We start from the raw sequence: 9,842 nt of genomic DNA, 5'->3' as shown, positions 1-9,842 counted from the left end.
AAAGGTCATCTAGTCCAACCCCCCTGCAAGGAGCAGGGACATCCCTGACTAGGTCAGGTTGCTCAGAGCCTCATCCAGCCTGGCCTTGAACGTTTCCAAACATCACAGTGATCGGGCTCCCCGCCCCGTGTGGTTGGCATTGGATTTGTGGGCGTACAGGGTATAAAGTTTTACCATTGCATTGGCCTGGGTGGTGCTCTATGGGGATTATAGTACCAAGTATTATTGTTAGAAAAGACCTAACCCACCTCAACACACCAAAATTCCTACGCGATCCTTTAGGCACAGACGTGGCAGCAACCCCTTGATAGACAGGCCCACTGGTTTTCATAGCTTTGCGAGGTGGTTTATTCCATGGCTGGGAGTGAGTGAATTAGAGAAGGCACTAGTGAATATTTCAGCTACTATGGAAGCTCTTGGCACCACGACAAGGGATGCAATTCAGTCCCTCCAAGAGGAAACTTCATCTCTAAAGAGAGATGAATTACGGAACTTCATGTGTATGTAACACCTGGATGTATAAATTCAAAGTGAGTTGCCGCGTCAGGCGCGCACGGTTTTGGTGGGACTACCCCCCGTGCTGCCCGGCGCCAAATAAACATACCTACTTTACAATCTCACAGATTGTGGAGTCTGTTTTCCGCACGTCAACACGAGTAACCATTCAAATATTTGCATCTGTAATTTTGTTAGTCTCACAGGATGTGATTTTAATTACTGCTCCTGTCATTACGTATCAATTGATACAATCTATTCATGAATTGATTCAAGATTTGCAGCCCACCCTTATTGGAATGAATCTTGCTCTAGTAAGGGAACTACTGCATCATGAAAATTTAGAGAGATTGATAAAACAAGTCCAGGAAAGTGGCCGAAACACTTTAATTACTATACAACATGATGCAGAAAGAATACACCAAATAACGGAACGAGTGAAGTCAGACAGAGAGCACTATTGGTGAGAGGTGTTCATGGGTTATTCCCCATCTGCTACCAAGATCTTAAACACACTGACCCACAGTGTGGGGTCAACCCATGTTGCTTAGGAGAAAGAAAAGGCGGGAATTGATACAGGGAATTAACTATCTGCTAAATATTGCTTGATTTAGGAGACTAACTGTTTGCTAGAAAATGCCTAACAATCCTGTTTGCCTTGAAACTCACTTAAGCTTATCAAGGCCTGGTATTTGTCAAGAACTAATGTGTCTAACAAAGGATGGAATGTTAGTTCCACCACAAATTTGGTCAGAAGTCGGGGAAACTGATGAAATCACCAAGTGAAAGGAGAGCATGGGTGAATGACTACCTTATCTAGAGGTAGATAAGACCCCTGAAGAAATAAACGACCACCAGATACAGATCTGAAATGCTAATGCAAGTGTTTTTTTAATAACCCCGCCTCACTCATGCACATGTATGTCTGTATTGTGCAATCCTATGAATATGTACACCTGCACCGTATAACTTTTTGGTAAAATGTGCTGTTGGTGTGCGTGCTTTTGGAGGAGTGATTCCCCACGCACCCGGCACCGAATAAACATGCCTGCTTTATAACTCTTTCTGAGTTGTAGAGTTTGATCCGCGCGTCACAAGGAGGACCCAGGCAACTACAGGCCAGTCAGCCTCTCCTCTGTGCCTGGCAAGGTCATGGAGCAGATTCTCCTGGAAACCATGCTAAGGCACATGGAGAGCAAGGAGGTGGTTGGTGACAGCCAACATGGCTCCACGAAGGGCAGATGGTGCCTGACCAATTTGGTGGCCTTCTATGATGGGGTGATGGCATCGGTGGACAGGGGACGAGCAACTGACATCATCTACCTGGACTTGTGCAAAGCTTTTGACACTGTCCCGCAAGACATCCTTCTCTCTAAACTGGAGAGACATGGGTTTGATGGACGGACCACTCGGTGGATAAGGAGTTGGCTGGATGGCCGCACTCAGAGAGCAGTGGTCAACGGCTCAATGTCCATGTGGAGACCGGTCATGAGTGGCGTCCCTCAGGGGTCCGTGACCAGAAAACTGCTGGCTTTTACAGGGGCATCAGGGCCAGGTGGTCATCAGGTTGCCAGGGCTGGCAGGGAGAGATACGTTGATTGCACTGTCGCTCTTTACATCTCCATTTCCTTTTCCCACCTTTCTTCACAGAACACGCTGCTTCCCAGGGCCTTTTCATATATGAAACTTCTTGTGAAAAGCAACTGGGGAAACCCAGCGCACACCTATCAAGTGCAGGTTCACGAGAAGATGGCAAAACCAGAAAGGCACGACTGAAACCAGAGAAGAAAAAGAAAGAAAAAAAAAAAAAAAAAAAAGGGTGGGGAGAGGGAATCAATCATGTGGCAGTTCAGATCAGTGACCATCAAGCCTAGGGACAGCTTTTTGGGGCTCCCTAGGCCGGGGACTGGGAGTAGCAAGGCCCTTGCTACTTTCCTGATGGGAAAGTACCTGGCCAGCATCCAGGCTGTCCATTTGTCGATTAACCCGTAATTTCCATCAAATGGCTGTGGGGAGACTGTCTGACTGCCCTGCTGCAAACTCCATTCCTCAGCTGTTCTGGTTTTATTTAGTGAGGAGGAGCTACGGTGGTGGCTTCTGTAGGAAGCTGCTGGAAGTCGCTCCCGTTTGTTCAGTGGACTCGGCCGGTTCTAGGGCGGACCCGCTGCCGGCTAAGGCCGAGCCGATTGGTAGCAGAGAGATAGGGACGGAAAACACCAAAAATAGTAGAATGATAATTAAGGATAATCTTTGACAATAAATGATAAAGTATGTATCTTATTTTACCACACACGATGTAAATATACAGAATTAATCACAAAGAAGGAAGATATTACTCAAACTAACAAGGAGAGCAGGATAAATATGGAGCAAACAAGCTATTGGCGAAACATCAGGAGCACAGATAGACGACAAACAGCTGCCGTGAGCAATTAATGGCATACCAAGGCCCAGAGGTAAAAAGTTTAACCTCCTCTTCCTCGCTCTTCCCTGCTGCCTTCATCCCCAAAGACCCCCACGCATGACCACCAGACATCACAGCGCAGGCACAATAAGGAGGAGTCCGGGGCATGGACTAGGGAAATGAGTTCCAGGAATGAGTCCACCTTTTCGGGGAAAGGTTATGAATATGTATAGGCGTTATCACAATCCTTATGAATATGTAAACAGTCTTATTTATAAATATAGAAAAGTCCACTGACACAGGCGTGCATCTTTTTTTGGGAAGCGATTCCCTGTGTGCCCAGTGCATCGAAAATAAAGTATACCTACTTTACAGTAACCTTCTGGGTTGTGGAGTCTCTTTCTCCGCGTGTCAGCAGAATGTTCTATGATAACGCCTCTGCGATAACGTATTTAAGAAGGGGAAACCAGAAAAAAAAAGTAGAGAAGATGTGAAGGAGCTGAGCGCGGGGCAGAGAGGGAGGCGCGAGCCTTGTGGGCCTGGCAGGCCTCACCCTCTGGCCTCCCACTGGGTGGCCAACTGGGCCCAACTCAGCCCGGCCCGGCTGCAAGAAGCGGAGAGGAGATGAGAAGTGAATGATATGTGAAGAGATCCTGAGAGGCGTCTGCCAGCCTGTTGTGAGGAACGGCTGCAGACGCCAAGGTCAGTGAAGATGGAGGGGGAAGAGACATGCGGCTCCTGGCCAGAATTCCCTTGCAGCCCGTGGTGATGGCCATGCTGGAGCAGGCTGTGCCCCTGCAGCCCCTGCAGCCCATGGAGGAGCAGAGATCCCCCTGCAGCCCGGGGAGGACCCGCTGGGGCAGCCGTTCTGGAGGGGCTGCACCCCGTGGAAGAGATGACCCATGGCGGAGCAGTTTCACGAAGGACTGTGGCCCGTGGGAGGGACCCCACGCTGGAGCAGGGGAGGAATGTGAGGAGTTCTTCCCCCAACAATGAAACAGTGGCATAAAACAACGTGTGATGGACTGACCGCAACCCCCATTCCCTCTTCCCCCCTGTGCCGCCTGGGGGGGGTGGTGGGGGAGGAAGGTGGCAGAGATAAAGTTAAGCCTGGGAAGAGGGAGGGGTGGGGGGAGATTATCTTGTTCTCTGTCTCATTCTCCTGTTGTTTTTAGTAATAAATGAATAGTTTTCCCCAAGCTGAGTCTGTTTTGCCCATAACAATAACTTTAAGGATTTTCTCCCTGTCCTTATCTCAAATCTCGAGCCTTCTTTCCTTATATTATCTCTCCCTATTCTCTCAGAGGGTGGGGGGAGTGAGAGAGAGACTGCGTAGTCTGGTCCCGATTGAGGCTGAACTACGACAAGAGCTGGCACATTTGGTGTGGGATCTATCATCCGACGTTTGTGATTTTTAAGATTTTTTTTTTTTTTCTCACTGGGCAGCCGGGTTGAGGTGGTCATAAATGTGGGAGTCCTGGTCGTCTAGGAAAGCCTGGAGCCCCGATGTTTGTGGGCCTGTAGATGCAGTGGCAAGAGCTGGTGAGGAGCAGCAAGAGCTTTCAGAAGTGCTATTTCTGGTGTGGGATCTATCATCTGACATTTGTGATTTTTAAGATTTTTTCTCACTGGGAAGCCAGCTCAAGGTGGTAGTAAACATGGGAGTCCTGGTCATCTAGGAAAGCCAGGAGCCCCAATGTTTGTGGGCATGTAGATACGGTGGCAAGAGCCGATGAGAAGCAGAAAGAGCTTTCAGAGCTGGACTGCTGGTGTGGGATCCGATGCCTGACATTTGTGATTTTTAGGATTTTTTTCTCACTGGGCTGATGGGTCGAGTTCATGGTAAATGTGAAACTCCTGCTCGTCTTAGGAAAGCCCAGAGCCCCAATGTTTGTGGGCCTGCAGATGCTCTGTCAAGAGCCAATGAGGTGCAGCAAGAGCTTTTAGAGGTGCTACTTCTGGTGTGAGATCTATCGTCCGACACTCATAAATTTTAAGATTTTTGCTCACTGGGTGGCTATGTCATGGTGGCGGTAAACGTCGGAGTCTTGGTCATCTAGGAAAGCCCAGAGCTCCAAAGTTTGTGGGCCTGTAGATGCGGTGTCAAGAGCTGGTGAGGAGCAGCAAGAGCTTCCGGAGCTGGTACTTCTGGTGTGGGATCTATCATCCGACATTCGTGATTTTTAAGATTTTTTTTTCTCACTGGGCAAGTGGGTTGAGATGGTGGATAAACATGGGAGTCCTGGTCGTCTAGGAAAGCCTGGAGCCCCAATGCTTGTGCACCTGTAGATGCAGAGGCAAGAGCTGGTGAGGAGTAGCAAGAGCTTTCAGTGCTGGCCATTTCTCATGTGGGAGATTCGCCAGACATTTCCAGTTTTACTGCCTTATTTCCCTGGACAGTTTGGAAAACACGACTGTAACTCTCGCAGCACAAGTTGTTCAGGAAAGCACTCAGTTACAATGTCTGTGTGCCTATAGCTCTGCTAGCAAGAGCGAGAGAGAAGCAGCAAGAGCTTTCAGTGCTGCCACTTCTCATGTAGTAACAATAGTGCGTTCTAAACTGTTTCAGACCCTTTTTTCCTCTGGGCAGCCAGCTTCAGCTGATGGGAAAAGTTGGTGGGCAAATCATCCAGGGAAGCACAGAGACACAATGCTTCTGGCCCTGTAGCTTTGCTAGCAAGAACGAGAGAGGAGCAGCAAGATCATTCAGTGCTGGCCCTTCTCATGTGGGAGATGTGCCAGACATTCACAGTTTTAGTGCCTTGTTTCTTGTGCTCAGCTTGGACAAAGATGATTGCAACTCTCACAGTGCAAGTTGTTCAGGAAAACACACAGTTACAATGTTGGTGTGCCTGTAGCTCTGCTAGCGAGAGCCAGTGAGGAGCAGCAAGAGCTTTCAGTGCTGGCACTGTTGGTGTGGGATCTATCATCTAACGTTTGTGATTTTTAAGGGTTTTTTTCAGTGGGCAGCTTGGTTGCAGTGGTGGTAAACGTCAGAGTCTTGGTCATCTAGGAAAGCCCAGAGCCCCAATGTTTGTAGGCCTGTAGATGCTGTGGCAAGAGCCGGTGAGGAGCAGAAAGAGCTTTCAGAGCTGGCACTTTTGGTGTGGGATCTATCGTTCGACATTTCTGATTTTTTAGTTTTTTTTCTCACGGGGTGGTCTTGTTAAGTTGGTGGTAAATGTCAGAGTCCTGCTCCTCTAGGAAAGCCCAGAGCCCCAATGTTTGTGGGCCTGCAGATTCGATGGCAAGAACCAGTGAGGAACAGCAAGAGGTTTCAGAGCTGGCACTCTTGGTGTGGAAGCAATTGTACAACGTTCGTGATTTTTCAGATATTTTTTCTCATGGGGCAAACAGGTTGAGGTGCCGGTAAATGTCAGAGTCCTGGTCATATACGAAAGCCCGGAGCCCCAGTGTTTGTGGGCCTGTAGATCCAGTGGCAAGAACCAGGGAGGAGCAGCAAGAGCTTTCACAGCTGGCACTTCCTGAGTGGGAGCAATCGCCCGACATTTGTGATTTTTCAGTTTTTTTCTCACAGGGCAGACAGGTTGAGGTGGTGGTAAACGTGCCTCTGGGAGCCCTTATATCCCCTTTAGGGACCCTATAGACCCCTCTTGGGACACCATATACCCCCTGGCAGCCCTTATATCCCCTTTAGAGACCGTATATACCCCCCTTGGGAGCCAAAATACCACCTGTGAGTTCTTGTATCTGCTTTCAGGACCCCGTATAGCCCCTACTGGTTCCCTTCAGTGCCCGTATATGCCCCTTTGAGACCCACAAATACACCCTGTGTGCCCTTATAACCCCCTTTTAGGACCTTATATATGCCACGTGAGACTTCATATCCCCTTTGGGACCCACATATACTCCATTTGGGATCCTATATACCCCCTCGGGGACTCTAAAAAAGGCCTCTCCAAGCCCTTATATCCCTCTTTGGGGCCCCTTCTAGCCCCTCTGAGCCCTTATGTCCCTCTTTAGGACCCCTTCTAGCTCCTCTGAGACCTTATATCTTTTTTTGGACCCATTCCAGCCCCTCTTGAGCCCTTATATTCCTCTTTCACACTACTTCTAGCCCCTCTGAGCCCTTATATCCCCTTTTGGGACCCCTGTATAGCCACTCTGAACCCTTGTATCTCCTTTAGGGACCATACAGATCCCATTTGGGACACCATATACCCCCTGGGAGCCGTTATATCTCATTTAGGGATCCTATAGACCCCTCTTGGGACACCATACAACCCCTGGGAGCCCTTATATTCCCTTTAGGGACCATATATACGCCCTTTGGGAGCCAAAATACCACCAGTGAGCCCTTATATCCCCTTTCAGGACACCATATACCCCATACAGGTCCCCTTATACCCCTTGTGTGCCCATACATGCGCCTTAGGGACCCCCAAATACACCCTGTGAGCCATTATAACCCCCTTCAGGACTCCATATATGCCCCTTGAGCCCTAATATCCCCTTTGGAACCCACATGTACTCCCTTTGGGATCCTATATAGCCCCTTGGGCACCCTAAAAAAAAGGCCTCTGAGCCCTTATATCCCTCCTTGGGACTCCTTGCTAGCTCCTCTGAGCCCTTATATCCCTCTTTGGGACCGCTTCTATCCCCCCTGAGCCCTCACATCTCTCCTTGGGACCCCATATAGCCCCTCTGAGACCTTGTATCCCCTTTAGACCTGCTTTGTGACATCATACACCCCCTGGGAGCCCTTATATCCCCTTTCAAGAAAGAGGGGAAAACAGAGCTAGGGAGAACAGAGTTTAAAATATTCAGAGCTGATGAATCAGCCAACGTTGTCTTGGGAGTGACATTTCAATAGGAAGTTGCTGGAAATTGGGGGAGGGATGAGCCCCTGCGCAGAGGGAGAGGGCAGGCGAAGGGAAATATCTTAATTGAGGAAATTGAAATGTCTCATTAATGAGATTTTTGTGCTGGTGGAATGAGGTGGTGGTGTTTCGGCAATGGGGGGGAGGAATTTGGGTCCAGTGGTGGGGTTTGGGCGGACCCTCGGCTGTGTTGGGGTCCAGCCTCGGCGCATGGCGGAAGTTTTCCACTGCCGGCACAGCCAGACCCTTTCTCATTGTCAGGGTGTCCCTGCTCAGTGACTCCAATCCTGGACTCCCAGTCCCCATCTGTTGCTGTTCAAAGCGCATAAAAGACTTTTAATTTATAGACAAAGGACAGGAACGTGATCTGGGGGTTTTAGCATCCGCGGAAGATGAGCTCTGGTGTTGTGAGGCTCTTTTGTCTCTGGAATAAAAGCTCTTTTTGTGTTGTCTGAGCAATAGATGGTTTGGGTTTTGATTGTTTCGGTTTTTTTCTTATTTTTTTACCGTGTTGCTTTTTTGGAGGCAATAAAATCTACCTATGCAATGTTCCTGCAGGATCTGCCGACAGGGAATTGCGTCTTCATGAGGGTTTGGGGGATACTGAGTTGATTTCTTGTCCTCTTTTTTTCCTGCCTGAAAGAGGAAACGAGCTTTAATTATTGCAGAGTTGCCTGCTGGCAGGGCAGTGTGGTTTTCCCTGGACTTTGGGAACCAGCTAATTAAACAGGCTGCTGCAGCGTGCTGGGTCGTGCAGGTCTGTAATGATGGGTCTGCAAGCAGAGGAGAGAATTTGTACTGGGTGGTCTCGCCTCCCTGAGTCTCCTCATCAAGGCCAGGAACCTGACCAGTATATCCCAGTATAACTGGGGTGCGCAATGGTCTGGTGTGGCTGATGGTAGAGGAGCGTGTTGGGTCTCTTGGGCAATGGCGTTGAAATAGCGATGCATGGAGCTCTCTGCTGAAGTCCTTTAATGGTCCAAAATTAGAGACCCTCTCACACAGCTCTTGACGTCCCTCTGGAGCTGGGGAGTGGAAGCCTGGCTCCTTCTCTGCCTGGAGAAGCCCCAGTGCTCGCATGGGACACCAACCACTCCCCTTCACCGGTCCCTGGACTCTGCATGTTCTTCCCAGTCCCACTTGCATGGGCAATAAAATAGCACAAGTTGAGCAGAATTTAGAGCTATGAAAGGAGATGGGGCGGGGGAGGGGGGGGGAAGCAGCCCTAGTAATTAATCATAAAGTTGTTTTTTTTTCCTTTTTAAATGATGAATTGCAAGTCAAGAAGCATCTCTTCAGGACTGAGAGCCTGAATCCACCCCAGGCTGCTCCAGAGCAAGGGTGGTGGGAGATATCACCTGCGTCGTCACCGGGAAAGCTGGATTCACTTATTTCCATATGCATAATAATGCAATTAAAAAGTCAGCCTCAACCTGCGATGCAGACAAAGAAACAAGCGGCTTCATAATTAATCACATGTGTAAGAATAAAGCCTTTTACATTAGGGTTCATTATTTGGTGGATTAATTAAAAAAAAAAAAAAAAAAAAGAACATTTTCTGCATAGCAAATGTGTTACCAGACTGCAGGGATGGGTGCTGGAAATAGCTTATAGGTGCCTGGCAGCTCCCGTGTGCCGGCACATGTCGCTACATTATTCAGCTGGGCTGGCTGCTGGTTTAACTGGGCTGTGAAATCGCTGGAGTTGGTGCCTGGATTCATTTTCCAAGGGTGCTGGATGATGGAGAGGGGTCTTGGAGTGGTGCTGGAGTAGCGATGCCCCTGCTAGACATCACCTCCAGGCTAGAAATCCAGGTTTCACATCCACACCATGCTTCTTACAGGTTTCTGGTTCTTTGGGAACTCAAATCACTTCACAAACTGACACGGCAGAAGTGATAAATACTTTAAAATCCAAAGTCTCATTAAGCAGGAGCAAAGTTACAGGCTCCAATACCCCTTTTCCATAGCATTTTTACTAAATCCTCATTTGCATTTAAATTACAAATGTAATTTGGGCTGTAGTTTGAGCTGCTGGGCTATTAAAATAGAACTATATCTCGATGACCAGCAGCAGATGGACGCCTTGAATGCAGCCAGTGC

This window comes from Chlamydotis macqueenii, chromosome 22, assembly GCF_036417535.1.
Source record: "Chlamydotis macqueenii isolate bChlMac1 chromosome 22, bChlMac1.mat, whole genome shotgun sequence".
In the NCBI taxonomy this organism is placed as follows: domain Eukaryota; kingdom Metazoa; phylum Chordata; class Aves; order Otidiformes; family Otididae; genus Chlamydotis; species Chlamydotis macqueenii.
The sequence above is the reverse complement of the archived record's forward strand: the minus strand, read 5'-3'. Positions refer to the sequence as shown.